Below are 12,971 nucleotides of genomic sequence, written 5' to 3' on the forward strand. Positions count from 1 at the left end.
CCTCTGCAAGAGGTCCCGGGCCCCCTACACTGCTCCTGGCCAGCTCCTGGCATCCCTGCCTCCTGCACAGAGGGGCTGCGGTGATGGCGGTGTAATTAAAAAACCAATTACGCGCTGCGACTTAGCAGAAAAGTCATACAGTTTGGGGATAATTATCTGACAATATAACAAGTTGCCCAACATTAATCAGGCTCTGATCTGCTCCAGCAGCTGCGCTCCCTGCTCCGGCCGCTCCCTTAATGGCATCCTTCAGGAGGCAGCAATCAATCAGGTCCTTACGGGAGCCCCGGGGACAACACACTGTCCCCGGCCTGCTCCCTGCCTGCACCTGGGGTTTTTTTGGGTGCCAAAGCAGCACCCTCCCCACCCAGCCCCAGTGCGTTTCTCTCCTCCTATGGGTGCTGAGAGCCACCCGGGGCTGTGGGGCTGATTCCAGGGGTTCACCCCTCAAAGGAGACCTGCTGGGTGAGATACCCCTTCTATGCTGAGGGGCAGCAGCACCCCCTGCCCTTCCATGGGATGGAGCGGGTAAAAGTTCCCCAGGTGGCTGGGAGACACGAGCCGGGGTGTGGGCACACTGGGTCGCTAGCCCATCAGTGATGTGGGGAATTAATGGGTACCCATGGCTTGTATTCGCCAGTGTTAATAAAGTCTTTGCACTGGAACAATACTGACTGTGAAGCAGAGGAGGGTCCTCACTGCATCCCCCTTCATCGCCTAGGGACAATCCCCATGCCAGGCAGACCTGGCCATTGCCCTTCTAGTGCTATGCCCTGGACTGAATATTTCCATGCCAGTGGGACCCCTTGGTGCCACATCTGCCTGGCCTGGAGATGAGCCCTTTTTCCCCTCTTCCCCAGACTAGCCCCATGGTCAATGTGTTGACAAAACTCGCTCGATGCCGGTTCCTTCCATGCTCCTTTCCCACAGCCCCAGGCTCTGCCCATCCTTGTCCCCATCCCTGTCCCAGCCTGCCTGTTTTCAGATGGGGGCTGACACAGCCGCGTACAGCTCCAACTTCTAAGGGCCAGAGATAAAAGCAGAGCTTGTCGCCTTTGTTCCAGCTCTGGCCGGTGTGGGCTGGGTAGGGGGAACCAGCCAGAAAGAAACCAGCAGCTTAACACATTCACTTCACCCCTAATTTGCCGGTTCTGCCACAAAATCCCATTACAAAGGGCTTAGTGGCTGTGCCCAGGAAGAAGTCACCGCCGGGGGCCCCGAGGAGATTTACTGGCCACAAAAAGTGCAAGAAAAGAGCAACCCTGGCTCCCTCAGGAGCTCCCTGGCACGGCAAGGGATGGGCACTGTGCCCTGGGGTCCCACCATCCCCTGCCTATCCCCCCCACCTTGCACCTGGCAGCGGGGAAGAGCGGTTGGGTTGATTCACCTTTACAGCTCCAAAAGCAAATAAAACGGGGCTTGGCATTGATCTGCAGGCATTGAGCAAGGCCGTAAAACACCGGTGCTAGCCTACGGGCACTGCCTGAGAGCTGGCTGTGCCGCACCAGGCTGGGTCCCTGCGATTCCGTGGGAGATGTGGCTGCAGTGGCCTCCCAGAATGCACCCGAGGGATGGGGTGACCCCACAGCTGGATAACAGGGAGGGTAATGGGAGCTGTGGGGAGGCCAGAGCCACTCGTGGTGTCCCTATGCCATGGGGACTGGCTGTGCCAGGCTGGGCAGAACACCCTGCCAGCCCGGGGCACCCTGCTGAGCTGGGATGGAGCGACCTGGGAGAGCCAGAGGGCTGGGAGCATGAACAGGGGTGTAAAAAAGGGGGGTGCACATGGCTGGAGGTGACCATGGGTTGGTGTGTGTGCGCAAGTGGGTGCACCCATGCAGGAAGTGCATTCTCAGCCACACACCTTTGATCGTGGCAGCCTCTGCACTGGTCTATAGGAAACCCTTTCTGGGCTTCGGAGGGACCAGGACAGTCTGGCTCAGCAGCTCCCACGTGCAGCACGGCACACACAACGGCACGGCATGCCGGCGGTGCAGGTGTGAGCCCGGGATGGGAACTGTGCCGGGCTGGGGCACAGCTGTGGGCTTGGCATCACTTCTGCCAGGCTTCGGCATGCCGGCAGAGCAAGCAGCGAGGCCCGGCGGCGCTGAGAGGAGCGGGGCGAGCGCCCGGGCAGCATGGAAATGAGCCCCCAGGGGTCCGCCAAGCACAAAGGCTCCCGCTGGGGTGGGCCGAGACCTTCCCAGCCCCTCACCACAATGTTTGCAAATACCGGAGGCCACTTGCGGCGGGGAGGGAGAGGGGGGCTCCCGGCATCCCCCTCCGGGCTGGTGTCCCCGAGCACTGCGGCGTGCTGGGAAGCAACGCTGGGCACAGAGCCCAGCGCCGGTCCTGGCAGTGCCCCACAGATGCCCCATGGCACCCCAGATGGCAGGGCTGAGGCAGGCAGGGGCTGCCCATTGCCTCTGTCGGCAGCCCCGGCTTGGAAACCAGGGGAGCAGGGAGCGGTGGGTAGGAATGTCCCTCTCAGTGCCCACCATGCCGGGGCTGACAGCCCTGAAATTGGACTGTCACATCCCGTCTGGGCAGCCGTTCACCTTCATTTGTGGGGAACTTGTTCTGCTCCCATTACATTCAGCCAACACAAACACTGCTCTTAACCCTCCGGCTCCCACCTTCCCGGGGTGCAAGGCTGACTGGCCCCAGGCAATGCACTGGGCACCGGGCTGTGCCATGCCACCACCATCCTGCTGCAGCATCCAAGGGATGAGATGAGATGCCTCATTGCCAGGCTCTTTGAAAAGGATGCTTTAGGGTCCCCACAATCCAACCCAATGGCACTGACTGATGCTCTGAGCCAGGACTTGATGCCTACCCTGGAATGGGAGGCCTCATGCAACCCCTGTGACACCCTTCCACCGCTGCCTCCCTCCAGACCCCACGACCACCCCCAGACCCCTTCCCACCCCCCCAGGGACACCACCCCAGCCGTGGATGAAAGCAGGAGCCTTTCCTTTGACACAATTAAGCAGCCCGAGGTCCCAGGGCCTTGCCTCACCGCAGTGTGTTAAATTAATGTAGCAGAAAAAATCATTATGCAGGGACACAGATGGAAGTGACCAAGCAGAAAATGCGATGTGCAGTGGCAGAGGACCCCTCTTACCCATGTAAACACCACGGGAAGGGCAGGTTTCCCAGCTCCCAGGCGAGGAGGTGACCGCAGCCTGCCGTGGGGGCTCCCCCCCACATTGCTGCTGGGGCAGACCCCAGATGGAGCCGGATGCACGGGTCCCCCGGTGGGTGAGGGGAGCGGATGGTGGGACCCCCCGGGCAGCGGCTAACCCTGGTGCGCAAGGGCTGGCCTGTGAGCCGGGCAGTGCGTGTGGCCGGGCCTCCACTCACAATTACCATGTCATTATGTGCCGGCACAGCCCTGGCTAACCGAGCAGAAAAGCTCAGCACCGCAGGGAACATGGTGAGGGGGCTCTGGAGAGCCCACGAGTGCACCCAGCTACACATGAGTATGCACCCATACCTGCACCCAAAGCATCTCCCCGGGTGGGCGCTCGTTCCCTGAGTACCACCAGCACTGGGGATCTCTCCCTGGGTGCACACCCTCGTGTCTCTTGCCTCTGCGGCCCCAAGGGCCCCACACCCACCCTGGGGACCCAAAGGGAGCTGCCCCAGAGAGGGTTTCTTCTTCTCATAGAGATAAACCCAGAGCAGACAAGTCCCCAGGGCTCAGCTCTAAGCCATTCAGCAAACACTGAGGGCTGCAGAACTGTTCACTGGGACCCTGCACACTGGTAACCCCAACAGCAGGCTGGAGGGTCCCCACACTGGGGTCTGACATGGGGCAGAGCAGGATGCAGGGTGGATGGAGGGGTGTTGAGCATATGGGAAACACAGGATCTGATGCCACTAAGGCAACCTCCCCTCCACTCCCACCAGGTCTTACCTACTGCTTGGACAGAAGCTGCAGCCGCCCAGTTTGAACCCATGGGTGCTTCAGGGGCTGGAGCTGCCTTAGCACAGGAGTGGTGGCAGAGGCTCACACAGCCCCCAGGAGGATCCCAAGCAGCCCAGCTCCCCTCCTGGCCAGGCTGACCTTACTCCCCACTGGCTCCTTCAGCCTGGATTTCACCCCAGCTGGCACCCTGTGCCAAATGAGGACTAATTATACACTTGCCTTCGTTTGCTGAGAGCTCCCAGGTGTCGGCTTTTGGGTGCTTTTCATGTCACCTCCCTCCTGGGCGCATGGTGGTGGGACATGGGGACGGATGGGTGGTCAAGGGGTGGCTGGAGGCTGCTGCCTGCCCCAGTGCTGGCAGGGGTTATCGCACTGGGGTGATTGGGATGATAACCAGAGCTCCCTCCTGTCGGCACTGCGGGGTGTGAGAGCAGGATGGGGACAGGGACGGTCCCTAGCCCCCATCCTCTGCCTCGAGGATGCCTTGTGATGGTGGGGTGCCTGCTTCCTGCTGCCTCCTGTCCACCTTTGTTTCCACAGGGCTGTGTTCCCACCCGCCCAATATTCATGTGGGCCCCTTCCCTCCCTGGGGGGCTGCTAATCCCCACCGAAACGGGTCGGGGGATTGTTGACCGAGCTGCCATATCCCTTGAACAAGCAAACTCAGGCCTCGCAGCTGCTGCAGGATTAAGAGACACCCTTTCACTGCCACAGCCTGCACATCCAGGCACCCGGCCTCCCCAGCATGATGCTCGGTGGGGGTGCCGGTGGGATGCCAAGGGGATGGTTGCTCGGGGCACTCCAGCAGTGAAAGCTGACAGGTTTAGTGTGGCTCCCCCCGTACCCAGATCTGCTGTGTCTGGTGTGTGTTGGTGGTGCCTGGGCTGGGGAGCTGGGAGAGTTCCATGGTGCAGGGCTGAGCCCAGGGAAGGCACGTCTGCTGGGTGGCACCATGAGCTGGCAGCAGTGACTCCCCGGTCCATCCCCTCTCTGCTGCCACCAGCCGTGGCATGGGCAGAGCTGCTCACGGTGATGGCAGAGTGCAAGGAGCAGATCTCACGCTCCAGAATTGTGGGTCATCGGAATTAGATTAATTAGTATGTGCTAATGGCAGCTAGTTAGCACCTGGCCGTGCTGATGCAGAGCTTGCTAAGCTGGGCACCTGCCCCTTGCCCTGCCACCCCAGTTTACTTACCTGCAGCATGGGTGAACCTGGCACCTGGCTATCCATGATGCCAAGAGACACCAAACCAACAGGGAATACTGTTGCAGGGAGAGGGGACCAGCTGCTGCCTTGTTATCGGGGCCGGCCCTGCCAAGTGCCCCTGGCCAGGGCAGCCTCCAGCTATCTCGTTATCTCAAGAGCTCGTTCTAGGTCAGGGTGGACATGTCCGCACGCAGAAGTAGGTGTTGCTGGATGCCCAAGTCACCCTGCCCTGGGCACAGGCATGTCTTGGGGGGTGAACAAATAAGGGTGGGAAGGGCAGAGCACCTTGTCTCTGCACTGCTCCTGCTGTGTGGAGGGACAATGGGGCAGCCCTTCATGGGGGTAGGCAGGCACCCAGGGGTGCTATTTGTACCTGGAATGGTTACAAAACACGTTTTGGCTCCACTAACAAGCTGCCAGAGCCCCACAGCAGCATTCATCCTGGTTAAGTGGACAGAGCAGATAAAGGACCCTCAAGAGCCCCCAAGGAGCTGTCTGAGACACTCGTTGTCTCCAGAGCGTGTTTAGGGGGCAAACACCCTGTCCGTCCCTCACAGGAAGCCTCTGAGCCCCGCAGCTGACCCAGCAGTGAGGTGTTAAGGGGAAAAGCCCTTTCCCCACACTGTGCCCATCCCAGCAGCTCCTGGAGAGCCTCTGGCTCCAGGTGGCTTTTGCTGGGACACCAGCTCCCAAAGCAGTGGACTCAATGCGTGCCATTCCTCAGTGTATGGGCTTGACCCCCAGTGCTGCAGGCATGTCCTGGGGACTGTGGCCAGCAGCTTGTCCCAGCTCCATGGGATATGGAGGGTTCCCAGCGCTGGCATTTTAGAGCATTTGGGGACATTTTGGGGCCAACCTCATGTGGGCAAGAGGGTGGCACACAGGGAAAGGCTACTTCAGAAATTGCAAACGCCAGCACAAGCTGTCCTGCCTTCAGTGCAAGCAGCGAGTGTGAAGTTAAGAGATAAAGAGGGAATTAGGAGATAAAGTCTGCGTAATCCCAGCTGCTCTATGCAATTAAAATGAGCTTCACCCCACTGTAATTGGATGGAAGCTGCCTGCCAGCGTCAGCTCGACCGGGAGCACTGGGCGAGCAGCCGCGGAGGATTCACCGCACCGAGCACGGAGACTTATCTCCCCACCAGAAGAACCGAGAGGGCAACGGCACAGAGAGTGGGAGTTAATGAGATGAAAGTGGAAAGCCTGGCACAAAGGATTAGCTCCCGGCCGGCTCCACTGCTGAAGTCCCAATGTTCTCTGTAAAGAGTTTCCTTTCACCATGGCCACATTCTGCTTGGGTCCGCTTGGCAGATGAGGGATGTACCTGGAGAAGCAAAATTTGGCTGTTCTTCAATGGTGTGATCTCTCAATGGAGATTGGACTGTCCCAGCCACCAGCTCCCCTGCTCCACTCCACCCCTGTCCTGGCGCCTGGTCCCTATCCTAAGGGTCCCTGCACAAGATCATCCCTAACAGCATTTACAGCTGCTGGTATTAAGCAGAAATAAAACCCACCAAGTGCAGATTAAAAGGACACTGATGGAATGTCAGGAGAAGAATTACAGCCCTAATAAACCACTGCCTTCTGCTGGGGGTGGGCGACAGGGGGTTTATGAGGTCATTTAAACTTCACTGTCAGAAAGGTGCATTAAAGCCATAAAGGCCTCGTTGCCTCTCCAGTCCCATGGATGCTGGAGCACGGCTGCAATCATAAATCCACCTGCTTGCAGCCCAGGGCGAGGGGCCGGAAGCCCCCTGTCCTGGGAAAAGCTGTGCAGAGCAACGAGGCCTCCTTGGCTGGGGTCTTGGGGGTGACGTCAGCCCTAGAGTGAGATAAATGCCGGCCGTGAGCCAGCGGTGCTGGCAGGGATGGGATTATCTCGGTGCGGAGGCTGGGACATGTCTTGTTCATGACCCACCACTCACTCACGGGGAGCATGTGAATGGGAGCCCATGCCCTCAGTGCACCCTGTGCCCTGCCTGCTGGCTGGGCCCAAGGGGACCAGGGGACATGGGCTGGAAGCGCAGCATGGCTGCCATCACGCTGCCAGGGACAGCCCTGCTCCACGCCAGCCTACAGATGTGCTGTGCTGGGCCTCCATCGCCCAGGTCCTTGATCCCATGAGCTCCAGATCAGGGGCTGGCAGAGGATGGGCTTTCCCCATTCCTCTGCCCAGCACTTCACCATCCTTGCATGGTCCCACGTTTGCTTGCACAGGGCTGACAACACTGCCTCGAACACCTCGGGGCTCTGTCCCTGGTCTTGGTTTATCCTCCCACTCCCCTTCCTGCAAGGCTTGAGTATGGACAGAAACTCCCATCACCTCCCCAGAGCTTTTCATCTCCCTCCTCTGTCAGTGGCTTCCATGGGGCCTTTCTGTGCTGTGGCATTGCAGGATGAGGATGGGGATGGTGCTGGAAGGTGCTTTCCAGCACAGAGCACCTGGCACAGCCTGATTCACCACCCATGGGATGGGTCATGGTTTCAGCTTCATCTTCCTGGGGTGCAGTCCTGGCTCCCTTCCTGAGTGATGATGGGGACAGTGGGATGGGGGAAAACTGTGCCGAGGGAGGTGACAGATGTTGAGCCACCTCAGAGGGTTGTGGCATGGGGCACTCTTGGACATCAGCATGAGGTTGACAGGGTGGTGGGGATGTGCTGGGGGTCAGTGGTGGGGGAGCCCCAAGAGCAGGCAGGACCCAATGAGGGATCAGGGTGAGTGGTGGGTACCTCTCTTCCCCCCATATGCTATGCTAAAGGAGCTGCTCATCCCCTCCACTGCCCCAGTCTGAGGGCCCTCGGCCCTTGCTGCTTCCCGCGCTGGCTCATTAGGAAGCTCAGAGCGAGGAAACCTGTTAATGGCACGAAATGACTGCAGGCTGTGGGGAGTGTGTGGGGATCTGAGCCCAAACTCTCGTGCAGAGCTTTTCCTCTTCCCTTTGAACTTCCCCAGCTGCCCGGAGCTGCGGTTCCCCTCAGCACGGAAGGGGGCAGCTGGGGCAACAGGGCACAATGGGGTGCAGCACCCGTACACCCCTCTGCACCGACCCTCACCCCAGCCTCAGGGCAGCGCATGGGTTCGAGGCATCACACCGGGGCATCTGGCTCTTGCAGCGGGATGTGTCATCCAAGTTTTGGTTTTGCCGGGCTCCCGGTTACGCCGTCCCCAGGGGAAGGGGTGTGGAGGGGGAGCTGCCAGAGCCCGGTGAGCACCAGGCCGGCGGGGGAAGCCAGCGTGCCGGGAGGTGGCCCGCACACCCCGCGGTGACTCAGTGTGCCCCGGAGGAGGCAGAGGTGGGGTGGTGATACCGGAGCTAAAAAAAAACCGGGCCCAGCGACAGGGAGAGGAAATTTCTCATTAGCCAGAAATGTGCGGCTGAACCTGTCTGACACCCGGGGCGGCCCCCAGCCCCCGGCAGCGATACTGTGCCCGGCTTCCTTCGAGGGAGATCAAAGCAGGAGCAGGGCCGAGCTGTGCCCCAGGAGAAGCCAGATCTGGATGGCAGGAGGGGCTGGGCGGCAGCGGCGTGGTGATGCCGCCGTGCGGGACGTGGGCAGTGATACCTGCTGCGAGGATGGTCCGCACAGACCAGCCACACAGGGATGGGCAGGGTGAGGGCCTGCAAAACCTGGGTGAGACAAGCTGGCCGGGACCAGAGCATCTTCACCTATTGTTCCTGGCCATGCAGCAGCCCCTGTGCTCTGCTCATTTCCAAAGGAGCCAGAGTTTCCAGCTGAAGCAGCTCATGGGGGGAGTGATGCAGCTCCGGCCCTACCAGCAAGGCCACTACAGCTTTCCCTGTGACTTCCCCCTGCGAATCCAGCCTTTCCCCAATACCAGACCATAACCTTGGTCTTGTTTAATAACCCAAAGCTGCTTTCCTCCTTCTGATCCAGCACTGGGTCAGATTCTGCTCCTCAATTGAGGCAGGCAGGCAGGCACAGGGTGATTAATTCAGCGGGTGCATTCATTTGCTGGCTGTGTGCTGCCAAAGACGATGTCAGCTCCCAGGCATCTGGAGGAGAACCTGCCTTCTGCTCACAAGGCAGCCCCCCAGCCCTAGGATCCCCTTTTTGTGAACATCCTGGCCTAGCTGGCAGTTCGTGGAGCAGAGATGCTGGGTGCAGCTCATAGGGTCCTGTCCCTCATGGTCCCCCTGTGGGGACACTCAGCTCTGCTTGAGGAGGCAAGGATGCAGCCCCAGCAGTGATGGGCAGGGAGGACAGGCTGCATTGGCAGCCAAGGCCCTGCACCATGTGCAAGCCCCCCACCAGCTACCAAAGGAGTCTGGAAGGAAGGAGTGGGAAGAAAATGATTGAAACTATTTCTTTCCTTTTCTTTTTTTTAATTTTTTTTTTTTTTTTTTTTTTTTAATAAAAGAAAAAAAAAAAAAAAAAAAAAGCCCTGGGAAAAAGCTGTGTAGGGTCCTGGCACATGAACAGAGTCTGTAAGTGGTCTTAAAAATTACCAATAAATAATCTTAACGGGAAACAGAAGGAGCAGAGCCGGGGCGCTCGTGGGTGTCTCGCAGCTCCTTGTGAGCATGGGAAAACTCTCCGGGTCCCGTCCCTCGGGCTGTGGGGACAGCCCCTTCTCTGGCCGCAGCGTGTCCCCCCGGCTCCGGCCATGAGGCAATGGCCCTCCCGGCCGCCATCCGTCCTGTCCTGCCGGAGCCGGGCGGCGGGACGCGGCCCCGGAACGACCGTGCCGGCGGCTCCCATGGGCGCAGTGTGGCAGCTGGGGATGAGGCGCAGTGGGGTCGATGGCGGTGCCCGTGCGGGGCTGCCCCGTGCCCCGCGCTGGCTTGCCGGGTCGCGGCCGCGCTGTGCCGAGCCGTGCGGAGCCGTGATCCCTTCCAGCTGTGCCGGCCCCAGGCGGCTGACAGGGCTGCGGGATCCTCTCCCTGCCAAGTCGTCGAGGTGTCAGCCAAGAGTTAGCAGGGAAAACGCCAAGCAGCCGGGGAGGCGGCCAACCCATCACCCACAGCCTTCCTCCTCCTCCTGCCTTGCTGTGAGAGCCTCCCACCCGCCCGCCCCTGAGACCCCAGCCCACCCCACCGGGGTCCCCCCTTAGCGCCGCTGTGCCTTCGCCCCAGCCGTGCCCCTGAGGGGACCCTCCTCCACTGCTCCCGGGGTGTCTCCATCTGGGGCGAGCATCCCCCTCCTCTTGGCCTGTCTGGAAAAGGACGATCCCCCCTCCCCGAACTTTCCAGCTCTCTGCAGAGCGGGAACAATCGTAGCCTTTGTCTTCCCTTAAACTCCTGGTTAGGAATTAAAAGGGGGGAAAAAAACCCAGCAGCACAAAAGGCTCTTTTGCGCCGGTTGGGAGGGGGGAAGCAGAGGGTGCAGGCAGAGCACAGGCAGGGTGCAGGCAGGACTTGCCTTTCCCCCCATCCCAGCCTGAACACCATGCTCCCCAAGGGCCACCCCATGCTGTCCCCATCCCCACTGCCCCAGGATTTCCACAGCAGCACCCGAGGACTGCCCTAAGCCCCCAAAGGCTGAAAAGGGGAAGACTTTCACCCTTATGGGGCTAAGCGGCCCCTGCTCGCTGCCACGGACCTGTTTTTAGACACACAAGTATTCAGACATGCCCACACGTCCCACAGTGCAGGAGTCCCCACCACCCAGAGCCCCCCAAGAACCACGCAGGCACCGCAGACCTCCATAAAATTCCTTAAATAATTTAATTGAAAAAATGTCTTTCCGTTAAAAAATATTTTTACAAACGTACGCTCACATTAATTTCCCTTGCTGATGTTTTTTGCTGTTGCTTTTCCTTCACCATCGAACACAGCTTTTCCCCTGTAGGTGTCTGTGTGGAAAGGGAGACGGCAGGCACAGCACATGAGGAGCCTTGGGTGCAAACCAGGCAGCATGGGCACCGAGGCTAGGGGATACTCGGGACTGGCTGCAGGGACCCTGAGTCCAGCCCCACCGGGAGCATGTGAGGTATGAGATTGTGCATGAAGGCTGGCAGAAGGGGTTTGTTGTGGGTTTAACACTTAAAATGAGCAGATCCCCTCTTCCAAAGCAAAGCCAGACCAGAATGGAGTAGGGTTGAGGTGGGGATGTTTGGGATGCACTGGGGCTGTTGGGACCCCAAATCTTGCAGCAGCAGGGGTTAGGGGAGCAAAGGCGGCAGGGCCAGTCCCTGATCCCCATGATGCTTCCAGCCAGGGGGGCTGGAGAAGATTAGCAAGCCCCAAATGGGCTCTGACATCTATTTTATCACTTGATTTCAAAAGCCTCCCAACTCCAGGTTGCTTTGCCTTGACCTGGGAGAGGGGTGAAGTCCACCCTGTGCTGCCATTTGGGGTCCCACTGTGGCAGAGACTGGGGAACAAGAGGCTGGGGAGCAAGCCAGGGCAGGCAGGGCTAGGAAACCCCAGGGAAACAGATCTGTGGCGTCTCCAGCAGCCAGTATCCCCGGCACATGCTGCAGAGGAGGGACGGTGGGATGCAGGCAGCCTATTCCCTGGCACAGGACCTGCTGCCGACCACCCTCCTGGTCTTCCTTACTGTTCCCTGGGGAACAGGACAGGATTAATGAGAAACCCAAGGGCAGGCGAGTTTCAGGAGAAGGGGAAAAATAGCACCTGCCTGGTCACTCTGGGGAGAGCGGAGTGGGGCCGGGCACAGAGAGAGCACAAGGGTGCACCCCTCATTTTGGGGAGCACCCACTTGCTCCTCTGCACCACCAGCAAAGCAGCCTGTAGCCAGCGCGATGTACATCAGCCAAGAAGTGTTAGGACCTGAAACCACCCAGCATGAGCAGCTGGGGAACCACTTGGCTACTAAGGAGCAATGCCCCCTGGGCTAAGGGCACCTGCCTCTGCCAGGGATGGCAGCCCCTGAGGGAAGGGGTTACCCTGCTGCGTACAGCTGGGCAGGCTGCCTTGGTGTCCTCCTACCTGGCTCAGCAGCTGCCATTTCCTGGACAGGAGGAGCGAGGCTGGTGATTCAGGGGTGCCAGTGGCTGTTGCAACACTCCTGCCCAGGGCTGGACTGCCTGGGGAGAGCAGAAGAATGGAATAGGCTCTGGGGAGAGGCCCGGGGCTGCAGGGACCCTCCAGCCCTGGGACAGGAAGCAAGCACAACTGCTTCCTGCTTGTTTTTCACACACTGGGTTTGGCTCCCACAATTCCAGCTTGACTTGAGGAGGGGACAGAGGGCAAAAACCATAAGCAATGAGTTAACCACCGCCAGCCCTGCCCTGGGACTCATACCCTATGCACCTCCACAGGGGAGCACACTGGGTCCCCAGACACTGCAAGGAGGGTTCAGCATCACTGCCTGGCTTGACCCTGTGAGACACTCAAATACGTGACAGCAAGAGAAGAGGGGAGGAGAAAGGGGCACAGAGCCTGCCTGGGGCAGGAGGAGGAGGACCCTGGTGGGCAGCGAAGCCACAGGCACCGGGGCCCATCCAGAGAGAGCGCGATTGAGCAAAGGAAACTCCAGTAAAATTCTTATTGCCTTTATTCTGCCCATTGCCTCACACAGTCCTGCCGGCCAGCACACACGCACGCACGCATGCACACACTCACGCACACTCAGGCACGCTGGGAGTCTCTCCCTCAGCTTGGAGGAACCGGGCTGCAGTGAATCCTCAGGGAAAGGTGAGTGAGTCTTTTGGCAGCAATCACAGCGTGTGTCAGGAGCGGGGTGGCCGCGCCGGCGGCTCCCACTCCTTCTGCATAAAAGAGGAGGTTGGGGGAGGCCGGGCCTCGGCCCCCCGGCGCAGCCCCCGCCCCAGCCCCACTCTGCGGCCCCTTGGGGGAGCGCGGCTGCCGTTGGTCGGTCCTGGGGCGGAGGGTCCCTGTGCAAACG

Source organism: Psittacula echo (genome assembly GCF_963264785.1).
Source record: "Psittacula echo genome assembly, chromosome: 7".
In the NCBI taxonomy this organism is placed as follows: domain Eukaryota; kingdom Metazoa; phylum Chordata; class Aves; order Psittaciformes; family Psittacidae; genus Psittacula; species Psittacula echo.